Source organism: Schistocerca americana, unplaced genomic scaffold, assembly GCF_021461395.2.
Source record: "Schistocerca americana isolate TAMUIC-IGC-003095 unplaced genomic scaffold, iqSchAmer2.1 HiC_scaffold_420, whole genome shotgun sequence".
In the NCBI taxonomy this organism is placed as follows: domain Eukaryota; kingdom Metazoa; phylum Arthropoda; class Insecta; order Orthoptera; family Acrididae; genus Schistocerca; species Schistocerca americana.
Window position 1 is genome coordinate 1 of NW_025726149.1, and position 13,117 is coordinate 13,117.

General features: G+C 55.1%; 32 non-coding genes across 32 annotated transcripts; 7 read left to right on the plus strand and 25 right to left on the minus strand.

Annotated features, from left to right (window-relative positions):
• Positions 1-355: 355 nt before the first annotated feature.
• On the minus strand, positions 356-425 carry Trnag-gcc. Its single transcript has one exon. It is a non-coding gene; the product is annotated as a tRNA-Gly (tRNA).
• A 341-nt stretch (positions 426-766) lies between these two features.
• Trnag-ucc lies at positions 767-838 on the plus strand. The gene has a single exon. It is a non-coding gene; the product is annotated as a tRNA-Gly (tRNA).
• Positions 839-1,422: 584 nt separating this feature from the next.
• On the minus strand, positions 1,423-1,495 carry Trnai-aau. Its single transcript has one exon. It is a non-coding gene; the product is annotated as a tRNA-Ile (tRNA).
• A 199-nt stretch (positions 1,496-1,694) lies between these two features.
• Trnae-uuc lies at positions 1,695-1,766 on the minus strand. The gene has a single exon. It is a non-coding gene; the product is annotated as a tRNA-Glu (tRNA).
• A 265-nt stretch (positions 1,767-2,031) lies between these two features.
• On the minus strand, positions 2,032-2,104 carry Trnam-cau. Its single transcript has one exon. It is a non-coding gene; the product is annotated as a tRNA-Met (tRNA).
• Positions 2,105-2,397: 293 nt separating this feature from the next.
• Trnag-gcc lies at positions 2,398-2,470 on the minus strand. The gene has a single exon. It is a non-coding gene; the product is annotated as a tRNA-Gly (tRNA).
• A 341-nt stretch (positions 2,471-2,811) lies between these two features.
• On the plus strand, positions 2,812-2,882 carry Trnag-ucc. Its single transcript has one exon. It is a non-coding gene; the product is annotated as a tRNA-Gly (tRNA).
• Positions 2,883-3,466: 584 nt separating this feature from the next.
• Trnai-aau lies at positions 3,467-3,540 on the minus strand. Its single transcript has one exon. It is a non-coding gene; the product is annotated as a tRNA-Ile (tRNA).
• Positions 3,541-3,738: 198 nt separating this feature from the next.
• Positions 3,739-3,809, minus strand: Trnae-uuc. Its single transcript has one exon. It is a non-coding gene; the product is annotated as a tRNA-Glu (tRNA).
• A 265-nt stretch (positions 3,810-4,074) lies between these two features.
• Positions 4,075-4,147, minus strand: Trnam-cau. Its single transcript has one exon. It is a non-coding gene; the product is annotated as a tRNA-Met (tRNA).
• Positions 4,148-4,440: 293 nt separating this feature from the next.
• Trnag-gcc lies at positions 4,441-4,511 on the minus strand. The gene has a single exon. It is a non-coding gene; the product is annotated as a tRNA-Gly (tRNA).
• A 342-nt stretch (positions 4,512-4,853) lies between these two features.
• Trnag-ucc lies at positions 4,854-4,925 on the plus strand. The gene has a single exon. It is a non-coding gene; the product is annotated as a tRNA-Gly (tRNA).
• Positions 4,926-5,510: 585 nt separating this feature from the next.
• Trnai-aau lies at positions 5,511-5,584 on the minus strand. The gene has a single exon. It is a non-coding gene; the product is annotated as a tRNA-Ile (tRNA).
• A 198-nt stretch (positions 5,585-5,782) lies between these two features.
• Positions 5,783-5,854, minus strand: Trnae-uuc. The gene has a single exon. It is a non-coding gene; the product is annotated as a tRNA-Glu (tRNA).
• A 265-nt stretch (positions 5,855-6,119) lies between these two features.
• On the minus strand, positions 6,120-6,192 carry Trnam-cau. The gene has a single exon. It is a non-coding gene; the product is annotated as a tRNA-Met (tRNA).
• A 293-nt stretch (positions 6,193-6,485) lies between these two features.
• On the minus strand, positions 6,486-6,556 carry Trnag-gcc. Its single transcript has one exon. It is a non-coding gene; the product is annotated as a tRNA-Gly (tRNA).
• A 341-nt stretch (positions 6,557-6,897) lies between these two features.
• Trnag-ucc lies at positions 6,898-6,969 on the plus strand. The gene has a single exon. It is a non-coding gene; the product is annotated as a tRNA-Gly (tRNA).
• Positions 6,970-7,550: 581 nt separating this feature from the next.
• Trnai-aau lies at positions 7,551-7,624 on the minus strand. The gene has a single exon. It is a non-coding gene; the product is annotated as a tRNA-Ile (tRNA).
• A 198-nt stretch (positions 7,625-7,822) lies between these two features.
• Trnae-uuc lies at positions 7,823-7,894 on the minus strand. Its single transcript has one exon. It is a non-coding gene; the product is annotated as a tRNA-Glu (tRNA).
• Positions 7,895-8,159: 265 nt separating this feature from the next.
• Positions 8,160-8,232, minus strand: Trnam-cau. The gene has a single exon. It is a non-coding gene; the product is annotated as a tRNA-Met (tRNA).
• A 293-nt stretch (positions 8,233-8,525) lies between these two features.
• Trnag-gcc lies at positions 8,526-8,596 on the minus strand. The gene has a single exon. It is a non-coding gene; the product is annotated as a tRNA-Gly (tRNA).
• Positions 8,597-8,937: 341 nt separating this feature from the next.
• Positions 8,938-9,009, plus strand: Trnag-ucc. The gene has a single exon. It is a non-coding gene; the product is annotated as a tRNA-Gly (tRNA).
• A 581-nt stretch (positions 9,010-9,590) lies between these two features.
• Trnai-aau lies at positions 9,591-9,664 on the minus strand. Its single transcript has one exon. It is a non-coding gene; the product is annotated as a tRNA-Ile (tRNA).
• A 198-nt stretch (positions 9,665-9,862) lies between these two features.
• On the minus strand, positions 9,863-9,934 carry Trnae-uuc. The gene has a single exon. It is a non-coding gene; the product is annotated as a tRNA-Glu (tRNA).
• A 265-nt stretch (positions 9,935-10,199) lies between these two features.
• On the minus strand, positions 10,200-10,272 carry Trnam-cau. Its single transcript has one exon. It is a non-coding gene; the product is annotated as a tRNA-Met (tRNA).
• A 293-nt stretch (positions 10,273-10,565) lies between these two features.
• Trnag-gcc lies at positions 10,566-10,636 on the minus strand. The gene has a single exon. It is a non-coding gene; the product is annotated as a tRNA-Gly (tRNA).
• Positions 10,637-10,977: 341 nt separating this feature from the next.
• Positions 10,978-11,049, plus strand: Trnag-ucc. The gene has a single exon. It is a non-coding gene; the product is annotated as a tRNA-Gly (tRNA).
• A 581-nt stretch (positions 11,050-11,630) lies between these two features.
• On the minus strand, positions 11,631-11,704 carry Trnai-aau. Its single transcript has one exon. It is a non-coding gene; the product is annotated as a tRNA-Ile (tRNA).
• A 198-nt stretch (positions 11,705-11,902) lies between these two features.
• Trnae-uuc lies at positions 11,903-11,974 on the minus strand. The gene has a single exon. It is a non-coding gene; the product is annotated as a tRNA-Glu (tRNA).
• Positions 11,975-12,239: 265 nt separating this feature from the next.
• Positions 12,240-12,312, minus strand: Trnam-cau. Its single transcript has one exon. It is a non-coding gene; the product is annotated as a tRNA-Met (tRNA).
• Positions 12,313-12,605: 293 nt separating this feature from the next.
• On the minus strand, positions 12,606-12,676 carry Trnag-gcc. Its single transcript has one exon. It is a non-coding gene; the product is annotated as a tRNA-Gly (tRNA).
• Positions 12,677-13,017: 341 nt separating this feature from the next.
• Positions 13,018-13,089, plus strand: Trnag-ucc. Its single transcript has one exon. It is a non-coding gene; the product is annotated as a tRNA-Gly (tRNA).
• Positions 13,090-13,117: the final 28 nt, after the last annotated feature.

Consider the following 13,117-nt stretch of genomic DNA (forward strand, 5'->3'; position numbering starts at 1 on the left):
GATCGAACTCACGACCTTAAGATTATGAGACTTACGCGCTGCCTACTGCGCTACCGAGGCAGGCGATCGTTACACTTTCTGGAATCTTGGTAAGTACCGGAATACAAGTGGTAGAGAGTCTGCACTCCCTGGCTCAATTTTTTCTGTTGCTACACGTGCATTCACGGCGCGGCAGGCAACTTGCGATGCTAGGCCGACGCCAGTATGTACAATAGCACGCAGGAGTCCAAACGAGCAGTCGTCCGCGCTGCATGATTGGTTCTTTCCACACGGAATCCCGCGGTTCATTCTCATGGCTCACGCAGTTCGAGTGCGAAAGACACGCAGCACCCCTACCGGAGAAAAAACAAAATGATGCATCGGCCGGGAATCGACCCGGGCCGCCCGCGTGGCAGGCGAGCATTCTACCACTGAACCACCGATGCTCGGGCCGGCGGTACCTTCACCGCTGCTTCCCGAGCAGGTGTCTCAAGGGAAAGTGGGACTGCCGTCAAGCGCCGTAGCATTCTGTGGAGAAGATGCTGCAGACGCTGAATCCTGCACTGCGCTGCTTAAAGATGCCGCCAGAACGCGGTCCTCTGCGTACTCTTGCGTCGCCGGCGCCGACTCTTGCCAAGGATGCGAAATGTGCGCGGATACGCTGTCCGAATGCGTCTGGATGTGCTCCCCTAGCCTGCCTCGAAATGCGCCTGCCGGGTACGATCACCTTCGGCCGCTGCCGACAGGCGGGAAGCCGACTCAGCGCGGTGGCGGGGCGCTCGCTTGTGCGGTGGTGGTGTAATGGTCAGCATATTTGCCTTCCAAGCAGTTGATCCGGGTTCGATTCCCGGCCACCGCAGCAGGCTTTTAATTTCGCCTATGAGTACTTTTGCCACGCGCTCTTAAACTATTGTTTTTTCGCCCTCTTACTCGCTGCATACCAGCCCTTAGTGTGTCTCGACTTGTCTCGACTTTGCTCAGCTGACGCCGAGAGCTGACGCTCTCAAATCGGCCTATATCAAATCGACAAGCACGAGAAACGACTGAGAGAGGTAAGGAGAGGCGAGGCGATGGACACACAGCACGCCCCCCTTCATTTCACGGTGGCGTCTCCCTGACCGAATCGGGCTGTAGCTCCGAAAACAATGGAGAAACAAAATAGGAAGTAAAACTGCCAATAGTGCCCTGTGTTCCCATGCGCTCACCCGCCCAAGTTACTGACAAGGGCCAAAGTTGTTACGCATCGCAATCGGACATTTTCTTTCATTTTCTCTAACCAGTGTATTCAAGATATTATGGCCATTGCCGAGCGAATGCTGTAGTGCTTCCCCGCGAGTCGGGTTCGGATCCTCTGTCAACTTCCACGCAGGGTGATGATCATTTGGTCATCACACTCGCCAGCTGAAATCGGCGCTGCCTTTTTCGCAGTAGTACAAGAGTAGTGGGCCCGTGGGGGATCGAACCCACGACCTTCGCGTTATTAGCACGACGCTCTAACCAACTGAGCTAACGGGCCTCGGCAGATGCAGTTGCTCAGCCCTACGCTGGAATCAGCTGGCATGAAGCCATACACCATTCCTACGGTCGTCGGTGTGTCTGCTTCCCTAGTCTATATTCTGCTGACGGTCACGAAACAGTAGCTATATTGCGAGCAGGACGGGAAACGGCCGCTCGGACAGCTCAAACTTGTCACGATTCGTGTGGAAAAAATTCCGTTCCGGTACCGGGAATCGAACCCGGGCCTCCTGGGTGAAAGCCAGGTATCCTAGCCACTAGACCACACCGGATGCGGCCGTTTCATTCGCCCGTTCGTACGGTCGCTTGTCGCATTGTCGCTCTCTTTGCGAGCATCTTTGCACATACTGACTGGCAAGGCGCGCACCTCAAACGTCGCAGAGCAATGCTTTTGGCTTCATGCTCTGCTGGAGAAGAGGAAAAGGGAAGCTGTATGTAAACATTTTCCCGCTGAAGCGTTGAAACGTTGTGGATAACAAACAAGAAATAAGTTGGAGCCCTAGCAACAGCACCCACCATCAGTCACAGAGAATTAGATGCCCCGGGTGAGGATCGAACTCACGACCTTAAGATTATGAGACTTACGCGCTGCCTACTGCGCTACCGAGGCAGGCGATCGTTACACTTTCTGGAATCTTGGTAAGTACCGAATACAAGTGGTAGAGAGTCTGCACTCCCTGGCTCATTTTTTCTGTTGCTACACGTGCATTCACGGCGCGGCAGGCAACTTGCGATGCTAGGCCGACGCCAGTATGTACAATAGCACGCAGGAGTCCAAACGAGCAGTCGTCCGCGCTGCATGATTGGTTCTTTCCACACGGAATCCCGCGGTTCATTCTCATGGCTCACGCAGTTCGAGTGCGAAAGACACGCAGCACCCCTACCGGAGAAAAAACAAAATGATGCATCGGGCCGGGAATCGAACCCGGGCCGCCCGCGTGGCAGGGCGAGCATTCTACCACTGAACCACCGATGCTCGGGCCGGCGGTACCTTCACGCTGCTTCCCGAGCAGGTGTCTCAAGGGAAAGTGGGACTGCCGTCAAGCGCCGTAGCATTCTGTGGAGAAGATGCTGCAGACGCTGAATCCTGCACTGCGCTGCTTAAAGATGCCGCCAGAACGCGGTCCTCTGCGTACTCTTGCGTCGCCGGCGCCGACTCTTGCCAAAGGATGCGAAATGTGCGCGGATACGCTGTCCGAATGCGTCTGGATGTGCTCCCCTAGCCTGCCTCGAAATGCGCCTGCCGGGTACGATCACCTTCGGCCGCTGCCGACAGGCGGGAAGCCGACTCAGCGCGGTGGCGGGGCGCTCGCTTGTGCGGTGGTGGTGTAATGGTCAGCATAGTTGCCTTCCAAGCAGTTGATCGGGTTCGATTCCCGGCCACCGCAGCAGGCTTTTAATTTCGCCTATGAGTACTTTTGCCACGCGCTCTTAAACTATTGTTTTTTCGCCCTCTTACTCGCTGCATACCAGCCCTTAGTGTGTCTCGACTTGTCTCGACTTTGCTCAGCTGACGCGAGAGCTGACGCTCTCAAATCGGCCTATATCAAAACGACAAGCACGAGAAACGACTGAGAGAGGTAAGGAGAGGCGAGGCGATGGACACACAGCACGCCCCCTTCATTTCACGGTGGCGTCTCCCTGACCGAATCGGGCTGTAGCTCCGAAAACAATGGAGAAACAAAAATAGGAAGTAAAACTGCCAATAGTGCCCTGTGTTCCCATGCGCTCACCCGCCCAAGTACTGACAAGGGCCAAAGTTGTTACGCATCGGCAATCGGACATTTTCTTTCATTTTCTCTAACCAGTGTATTCAAGATATTATGGCCATTGCCGAGCGAATGCTGTAGTGCTTCCCCCCCGCGAGTCGGGTTCGGATCCTCTGTCAACTTCCACGCAGGGTGATGATCATTTGGTCATCACACTCGCCAGCTGAAATCGGCGCTGCCTTTTCGCAGTAGTACAAGAGTAGTGGCCCGTGGGGGGATCGAACCCACGACCTTCGCGTTATTAGCACGACGCTCTAACCAACTGAGCTAACGGGCCTCGGCAGATGCAGTTGCTCAGCCCTACGCTGGAATCAGCTGGCATGAAGCCATACACCATTCCTACGGTCGTCGTGTGTCTGCTTCCCTAGTCTATATTCTGCTGACGGTCACGAAACAGTAGCTATATTGCGAGCAGGACGGGAAACGGCCGCTCGGACAGCTCAAACTTGTCACGATTCGTGTGGAAAAAATTCCGTTCCGGTACCGGGAATCGAACCCGGGCCTCTGGGTGAAAGCCAGGTATCCTAGCCACTAGACCACACCGGATGCGGCCGTTTCATTCGCCCGTTCGTACGGTCGCTTGTCGCATTGTCGCTCTCTTTGCGAGCATCTTTGCACATACTGACTGGCAAGGCGCGCACCTCAAACGTCGCAGAGCAATGCTTTTGGCTTCATGCTCTGCTGGGAGAAGAGGAAAAGGGAAGCTGTATGTAAACATTTTCCCGCTGAAGCGTTGAAACGTTGTGGATAACAAACAAGAAATAAGTTGGAGCCCTAGCAACAGCACCACCATCAGTCACAGAGAATTAGATGCCCCGGGTGAGGATCGAACTCACGACCTTAAGATTATGAGACTTACGCGCTGCCTACTGCGCTACCGAGGCAGGCGATCGTTACACTTTCTGGAATCTTGGTAAGTACCGAATACAAGTGGTAGAGAGTCTGCACTCCCTGGCTCATTTTTTCTGTTGCTACACGTGCATTCACGGCGCGGCAGGCAACTTGCGATGCTAGGCCGACGCCAGTATGTACAATAGCACGCAGGAGTCCAAACGAGCAGTCGTCCGCGCTGCATGATTGGTTCTTTCCACACGGAATCCCGCGGTTCATTCTCATGGCTCACGCAGTTCGAGTGCGAAAGACACGCAGCACCCCTACCGGAGAAAAAACAAAATGATGCATCGGCCGGGAATCGAACCCGGGCCGCCCGCGTGGCAGGCGAGCATTCTACCACTGAACCACCGATGCTCGGCCGGCGGTACCTTCACGCTGCTTCCCGAGCAGGTGTCTCAAGGGAAAGTGGGACTGCCGTCAAGCGCCGTAGCATTCTGTGGAGAAGATGCTGCAGACCGCTGAATCCTGCACTGCGCTGCTTAAAGATGCCGCCAGAACGCGGTCCTCTGCGTACTCTTGCGTCGCCGGCGCCGACTCTTGCCAAAGGATGCGAAATGTGCGCGGATACGCTGTCCGAATGCGTCTGGATGTGCTCCCCTAGCCTGCCTCGAAATGCGCCTGCCGGGTACGATCACCTTCGGCCGCTGCCGACAGGCGGGAAGCCGACTCAGCGCGGTGGCGGGGGCGCTCGCTTGTGCGGTGGTGGTGTAATGGTCAGCATAGTTGCCTTCCAAGCAGTTGATCCGGGTTCGATTCCCGGCCACCGCAGCAGGCTTTTAATTTCGCCTATGAGTACTTTTGCCACGCGCTCTTAAACTATTGTTTTTTCGCCCTCTTACTCGCTGCATACCAGCCCTTAGTGTGTCTCGACTTGTCTCGACTTTGCTCAGCTGACGCGAGAGCTGACGTGCTCTCAAATCGGCCTATATCAAAACGACAAGCACGAGAAACGACTGAGAGAGGTAAGGAGAGGCGAGGCGATGGACACACAGCACGCCCCCTTCATTTCACGGTGGCGTCTCCCTGACCGAATCGGGCTGTAGCTCCGAAAACAATGGAGAAACAAAAATAGGGAAGTAAAACTGCCAATAGTGCCCTGTGTTCCCATGCGCTCACCCGCCCAAGTACTGACAAGGGCCAAAGTTGTTACGCATCGGCAATCGGACATTTTCTTTCATTTTCTCTAACCAGTGTATTTCAAGATATTATGGCCATTGCCGAGCGAATGCTGTAGTGCTTCCCCGCGAGTCGGGTTCGGATCCTCTGTCAACTTCCACGCAGGGTGATGATCATTTGGTCATCACACTCGCCAGCTGAAATCGGCGCTGCCTTTTCGCAGTAGTACAAGAGTAGTGGCCCGTGGGGGGATCGAACCCACGACCTTCGCGTTATTAGCACGACGCTCTAACCAACTGAGCTAACGGGCCTCGGCAGATGCAGTTGCTCAGCCCTACGCTGGAATCAGCTGGCATGAAGCCATACACCATTCCTACGGTCGTCGTGTGTCTGCTTCCCTAGTCTATATTCTGCTGACGGTCACGAAACAGTAGCTATATTGCGAGCAGGACGGGAAACGGCCGCTCGGACAGCTCAAACTTGTCACGATTCGTGTGGAAAAAATTCCGTTCCGGTACCGGGAATCGAACCCGGGCCTCCTGGGTGAAAGCCAGGTATCCTAGCCACTAGACCACACCGGATGCGGCCGTTTCATTCGCCCGTTCGTACGGTCGCTTGTCGCATTGTCGCTCTCTTTGCGAGCATCTTTGCACATACTGACTGGCAAGGCGCGCACCTCAAACGTCGCAGAGCAATGCTTTTGGCTTCATGCTCTGCTGGGAGAAGAGGAAAAGGGAAGCTGTATGTAAACATTTTCCCGCTGAAGCGTTGAAACGTTGTGGATAACAAACAAGAAATAAGTTGGAGCCCTAGCAACAGCACCACCATCAGTCACAGAGAATTAGATGCCCCGGGTGAGGATCGAACTCACGACCTTAAGATTATGAGACTTACGCGCTGCCTACTGCGCTACCGAGGCAGGCGATCGTTACACTTTCTGGAATCTTGGTAAGTACCGAATACAAGTGGTAGAGAGTCTGCACTCCCTGGCTCATTTTTTCTGTTGCTACACGTGCATTCACGGCGCGGCAGGCAACTTGCGATGCTAGGCCGACGCCAGTATGTACAATAGCACGCAGGAGTCCAAACGAGCAGTCGTCCGCGCTGCATGATTGGTTCTTTCCACACGGAATCCCGCGGTTCATTCTCATGGCTCACGCAGTTCGAGTGCGAAAGACACGCAGCACCCCTACCGGAGAAAAAACAAAATGATGCATCGGCCGGGAATCGAACCCGGGCCGCCCGCGTGGCAGGCGAGCATTCTACCACTGAACCACCGATGCTCGGGCCGGCGGTACCTTCACGCTGCTTCCCGAGCAGGTGTCTCAAGGGAAAGTGGGACTGCCGTCAAGCGCCGTAGCATTCTGTGGAGAAGATGCTGCAGACGCTGAATCCTGCACTGCGCTGCTTAAAGATGCCGCCAGAACGCGGTCCTCTGCGTACTCTTGCGTCGCCGGCGCCGACTCTTGCCAAAGGATGCGAAATGTGCGCGGATACGCTGTCCGAATGCGTCTGGATGTGCTCCCCTAGCCTGCCTCGAAATGCGCCTGCCGGGTACGATCACCTTCGGCCGCTGCCGACAGGCGGGAAGCCGACTCAGCGCGGTGGCGGGGCGCTCGCTTGTGCGGTGGTGGTGTAATGGTCAGCATAGTTGCCTTCCAAGCAGTTGATCCGGGTTCGATTCCCGGCCACCGCAGCAGGCTTTTAATTTCGCCTATGAGTACTTTTGCCACGCGCTCTTAAACTATTGTTTTTTCGCCCTCTTACTCGCTGCATACCAGCCCTTAGTGTGTCTCGACTTGTCTCGACTTTGCTCAGCTGACGCGAGAGCTGACGCTCTCAAATCGGCCTATATCAAAACGACAAGCACGAGAAACGACTGAGAGAGGTAAGGAGAGGCGAGGCGATGGACACACAGCACGCCCCCTTCATTTCACGGTGGCGTCTCCCTGACCGAATCGGGCTGTAGCTCCGAAAACAATGGAGAAACAAAAATAGGAAGTAAAACTGCCAATAGTGCCCTGTGTTCCCATGCGCTCACCCGCCCAAGTACTGACAAGGGCCAAAGTTGTTACGCATCGGCAATCGGACATTTTCTTTCATTTTCTCTAACCAGTGTATTCAAGATATTATGGCCATTGCCGAGCGAATGCTGTAGTGCTTCCCCGCGAGTCGGGTTCGGATCCTCTGTCAACTTCCACGCAGGGTGATGATCATTTGGTCATCACACTCGCCAGCTGAAATCGGCGCTGCCTTTTCGCAGTAGTACAAGAGTAGTGGCCCGTGGGGGGATCGAACCCACGACCTTCGCGTTATTAGCACGACGCTCTAACCAACTGAGCTAACGGGCCTCGGCAGATGCAGTTGCTCAGCCCTACGCTGGAATCAGCTGGCATGAAGCCATACACCATTCCTACGGTCGTCGTGTGTCTGCTTCCCTAGTCTATATTCTGCTGACGGTCACGAAACAGTAGCTATATTGCGAGCAGGACGGGAAACGGCCGCTCGGACAGCTCAAACTTGTCACGATTCGTGTGGAAAAAATTCCGTTCCGGTACCGGGAATCGAACCCGGGCCTCCTGGGTGAAAGCCAGGTATCCTAGCCACTAGACCACACCGGATGCGGCCGTTTCATTCGCCCGTTCGTACGGTCGCTTGTCGCATTGTCGCTCTCTTTGCGAGCATCTTTGCACATACTGACTGGCAAGGCGCGCACCTCAAACGTCGCAGAGCAATGCTTTTGGCTTCATGCTCTGCTGGGAGAAGAGGAAAAGGGAAGCTGTATGTAAACATTTTCCCGCTGAAGCGTTGAAACGTTGTGGATAACAAACAAGAAATAAGTTGGAGCCCTAGCAACAGCACCACCATCAGTCACAGAAAATTAGATGCCCCGGGTGAGGATCGAACTCACGACCTTAAGATTATGAGACTTACGCGCTGCCTACTGCGCTACCGAGGCAGGCGATCGTTACACTTTCTGGAATCTTGGTAAGTACCGAATACAAGTGGTAGAGAGTCTGCACTCCCTGGCTCATTTTTTCTGTTGCTACACGTGCATTCACGGCGCGGCAGGCAACTTGCGATGCTAGGCCGACGCCAGTATGTACAATAGCACGCAGGAGTCCAAACGAGCAGTCGTCCGCGCTGCATGATTGGTTCTTTCCACACGGAATCCCGCGGTTCATTCTCATGGCTCACGCAGTTCGAGTGCGAAAGACACGCAGCACCCCTACCGGAGAAAAAACAAAATGATGCATCGGCCGGGAATCGAACCCGGGCCGCCCGCGTGGCAGGCGAGCATTCTACCACTGAACCACCGATGCTCGGGCCGGCGGTACCTTCACGCTGCTTCCCGAGCAGGTGTCTCAAGGGAAAGTGGGACTGCCGTCAAGCGCCGTAGCATTCTGTGGAGAAGATGCTGCAGACGCTGAATCCTGCACTGCGCTGCTTAAAGATGCCGCCAGAACGCGGTCCTCTGCGTACTCTTGCGTCGCCGGCGCCGACTCTTGCCAAAGGATGCGAAATGTGCGCGGATACGCTGTCCGAATGCGTCTGGATGTGCTCCCCTAGCCTGCCTCGAAATGCGCCTGCCGGGTACGATCACCTTCGGCCGCTGCCGACAGGCGGGAAGCCGACTCAGCGCGGTGGCGGGGCGCTCGCTTGTGCGGTGGTGGTGTAATGGTCAGCATAGTTGCCTTCCAAGCAGTTGATCCGGGTTCGATTCCCGGCCACCGCAGCAGGCTTTTAATTTCGCCTATGAGTACTTTTGCCACGCGCTCTTAAACTATTGTTTTTTCGCCCTCTTACTCGCTGCATACCAGCCCTTAGTGTGTCTCGACTTGTCTCGACTTTGCTCAGCTGACGCGAGAGCTGACGCTCTCAAATCGGCCTATATCAAAACGACAAGCACGAGAAACGACTGAGAGAGGTAAGGAGAGGCGAGGCGATGGACACACAGCACGCCCCCTTCATTTCACGGTGGCGTCTCCCTGACCGAATCGGGCTGTAGCTCCGAAAACAATGGAGAAACAAAAATAGGAAGTAAAACTGCCAATAGTGCCCTGTGTTCCCATGCGCTCACCCGCCCAAGTACTGACAAGGGCCAAAGTTGTTACGCATCGGCAATCGGACATTTTCTTTCATTTTCTCTAACCAGTGTATTCAAGATATTATGGCCATTGCCGAGCGAATGCTGTAGTGCTTCCCCGCGAGTCGGGTTCGGATCCTCTGTCAACTTCCACGCAGGGTGATGATCATTTGGTCATCACACTCGCCAGCTGAAATCGGCGCTGCCTTTTCGCAGTAGTACAAGAGTAGTGGCCCGTGGGGGGATCGAACCCACGACCTTCGCGTTATTAGCACGACGCTCTAACCAACTGAGCTAACGGGCCTCGGCAGATGCAGTTGCTCAGCCCTACGCTGGAATCAGCTGGCATGAAGCCATACACCATTCCTACGGTCGTCGTGTGTCTGCTTCCCTAGTCTATATTCTGCTGACGGTCACGAAACAGTAGCTATATTGCGAGCAGGACGGGAAACGGCCGCTCGGACAGCTCAAACTTGTCACGATTCGTGTGGAAAAAATTCCGTTCCGGTACCGGGAATCGAACCCGGGCCTCCTGGGTGAAAGCCAGGTATCCTAGCCACTAGACCACACCGGATGCGGCCGTTTCATTCGCCCGTTCGTACGGTCGCTTGTCGCATTGTCGCTCTCTTTGCGAGCATCTTTGCACATACTGACTGGCAAGGCGCGCACCTCAAACGTCGCAGAGCAATGCTTTTGGCTTCATGCTCTGCTGGGAGAAGAGGAAAAGGGAAGCTGTATGTAAACATTTTCCCGCTGAAGCGTTGAAACGTTGTGGATAACAAACAAGAAATAAGTTGGAGCCCTAGCAACAGCACCACCATCAGTCACAGAGAATTAGATGCCCCGGGTGAGGATCGAACTCACGACCTTAAGATTATGAGACTTACGCGCTGCCTACTGCGCTACCGAGGCAGGCGATCGTTACACTTTCTGGAATCTTGGTAAGTACCGAATACAAGTGGTAGAGAGTCTGCACTCCCTGGCTCATTTTTTCTGTTGCTACACGTGCATTCACGGCGCGGCAGGCAACTTGCGATGCTAGGCCGACGCCAGTATGTACAATAGCACGCAGGAGTCCAAACGAGCAGTCGTCCGCGCTGCATGATTGGTTCTTTCCACACGGAATCCCGCGGTTCATTCTCATGGCTCACGCAGTTCGAGTGCGAAAGACACGCAGCACCCCTACCGGAGAAAAAACAAAATGATGCATCGGCCGGGAATCGAACCCGGGCCGCCCGCGTGGCAGGCGAGCATTCTACCACTGAACCACCGATGCTCGGGCCGGCGGTACCTTCACGCTGCTTCCCGAGCAGGTGTCTCAAGGGAAAGTGGGACTGCCGTCAAGCGCCGTAGCATTCTGTGGAGAAGATGCTGCAGACGCTGAATCCTGCACTGCGCTGCTTAAAGATGCCGCCAGAACGCGGTCCTCTGCGTACTCTTGCGTCGCCGGCGCCGACTCTTGCCAAAGGATGCGAAATGTGCGCGGATACGCTGTCCGAATGCGTCTGGATGTGCTCCCCTAGCCTGCCTCGAAATGCGCCTGCCGGGTACGATCACCTTCGGCCGCTGCCGACAGGCGGGAAGCCGACTCAGCGCGGTGGCGGGGCGCTCGCTTGTGCGGTGGTGGTGTAATGGTCAGCATAGTTGCCTTCCAAGCAGTTGATCCGGGTTCGATTCCCGGCCACCGCAGCAGGCTTTTAATTTCGCCTATGAGTACTTTTGCCACGCGCTCTTAAACTATTGTTTTTTCGCCCTCTTACTCGCTGCATACCAGCCCTTAGTGTGTCTCGACTTGTCTCGACTTTGCTCAGCTGACGCGAGAGCTGACGCTCTCAAATCGGCCTATATCAAAACGACAAGCACGAGAAACGACTGAGAGAGGTAAGGAGAGGCGAGGCGATGGACACACAGCACGCCCCCTTCATTTCACGGTGGCGTCTCCCTGACCGAATCGGGCTGTAGCTCCGAAAACAATGGAGAAACAAAAATAGGAAGTAAAACTGCCAATAGTGCCCTGTGTTCCCATGCGCTCACCCGCCCAAGTACTGACAAGGGCCAAAGTTGTTACGCATCGGCAATCGGACATTTTCTTTCATTTTCTCTAACCAGTGTATTCAAGATATTATGGCCATTGCCGAGCGAATGCTGTAGTGCTTCCCCGCGAGTCGGGTTCGGATCCTCTGTCAACTTCCACGCAGGGTGATGATCATTTGGTCATCACACTCGCCAGCTGAAATCGGCGCTGCCTTTTCGCAGTAGTACAAGAGTAGTGGCCCGTGGGGGGATCGAACCCACGACCTTCGCGTTATTAGCACGACGCTCTAACCAACTGAGCTAACGGGCCTCGGCAGATGCAGTTGCTCAGCCCTACGCTGGAATCAGCTGGCATGAAGCCATACACCATTCCTACGGTCGTCGTGTGTCTGCTTCCCTAGTCTATATTCTGCTGACGGTCACGAAACAGTAGCTATATTGCGAGCAGGACGGGAAACGGCCGCTCGGACAGCTCAAACTTGTCACGATTCGTGTGGAAAAAATTCCGTTCCGGTACCGGGAATCGAACCCGGGCCTCCTGGGTGAAAGCCAGGTATCCTAGCCACTAGACCACACCGGATGCGGCCGTTTCATTCGCCCGTTCGTACGGTCGCTTGTCGCATTGTCGCTCTCTTTGCGAGCATCTTTGCACATACTGACTGGCAAGGCGCGCACCTCAAACGTCGCAGAGCAATGCTTTTGGCTTCATGCTCTGCTGGGAGAAGAGGAAAAGGGAAGCTGTATGTAAACATTTTCCCGCTGAAGCGTTGAAACGTTGTGGATAACAAACAAGAAATAAGTTGGAGCCCTAGCAACAGCACCACCATCAGTCACAGAAAATTAGATGCCCCGGGTGAGGATCGAACTCACGACCTTAAGATTATGAGACTTACGCGCTGCCTACTGCGCTACCGAGGCAGGCGATCGTTACACTTTCTGGAATCTTGGTAAGTACCGAATACAAGTGGTAGAGAGTCTGCACTCCCTGGCTCATTTTTTCTGTTGCTACACGTGCATTCACGGCGCGGCAGGCAACTTGCGATGCTAGGCCGACGCCAGTATGTACAATAGCACGCAGGAGTCCAAACGAGCAGTCGTCCGCGCTGCATGATTGGTTCTTTCCACACGGAATCCCGCGGTTCATTCTCATGGCTCACGCAGTTCGAGTGCGAAAGACACGCAGCACCCCTACCGGAGAAAAAACAAAATGATGCATCGGCCGGGAATCGAACCCGGGCCGCCCGCGTGGCAGGCGAGCATTCTACCACTGAACCACCGATGCTCGGGCCGGCGGTACCTTCACGCTGCTTCCCGAGCAGGTGTCTCAAGGGAAAGTGGGACTGCCGTCAAGCGCCGTAGCATTCTGTGGAGAAGATGCTGCAGACGCTGAATCCTGCACTGCGCTGCTTAAAGATGCCGCCAGAACGCGGTCCTCTGCGTACTCTTGCGTCGCCGGCGCCGACTCTTGCCAAAGGATGCGAAATGTGCGCGGATACGCTGTCCGAATGCGTCTGGATGTGCTCCCCTAGCCTGCCTCGAAATGCGCCTGCCGGGTACGATCACCTTCGGCCGCTGCCGACAGGCGGGAAGCCGACTCAGCGCGGTGGCGGGGCGCTCGCTTGTGCGGTGGTGGTGTAATGGTCAGCATAGTTGCCTTCCAAGCAGTTGATCCGGGTTCGATTCCCGGCCACCGCAGCAGGCTTTTAATTTCGCCTATGAGTAC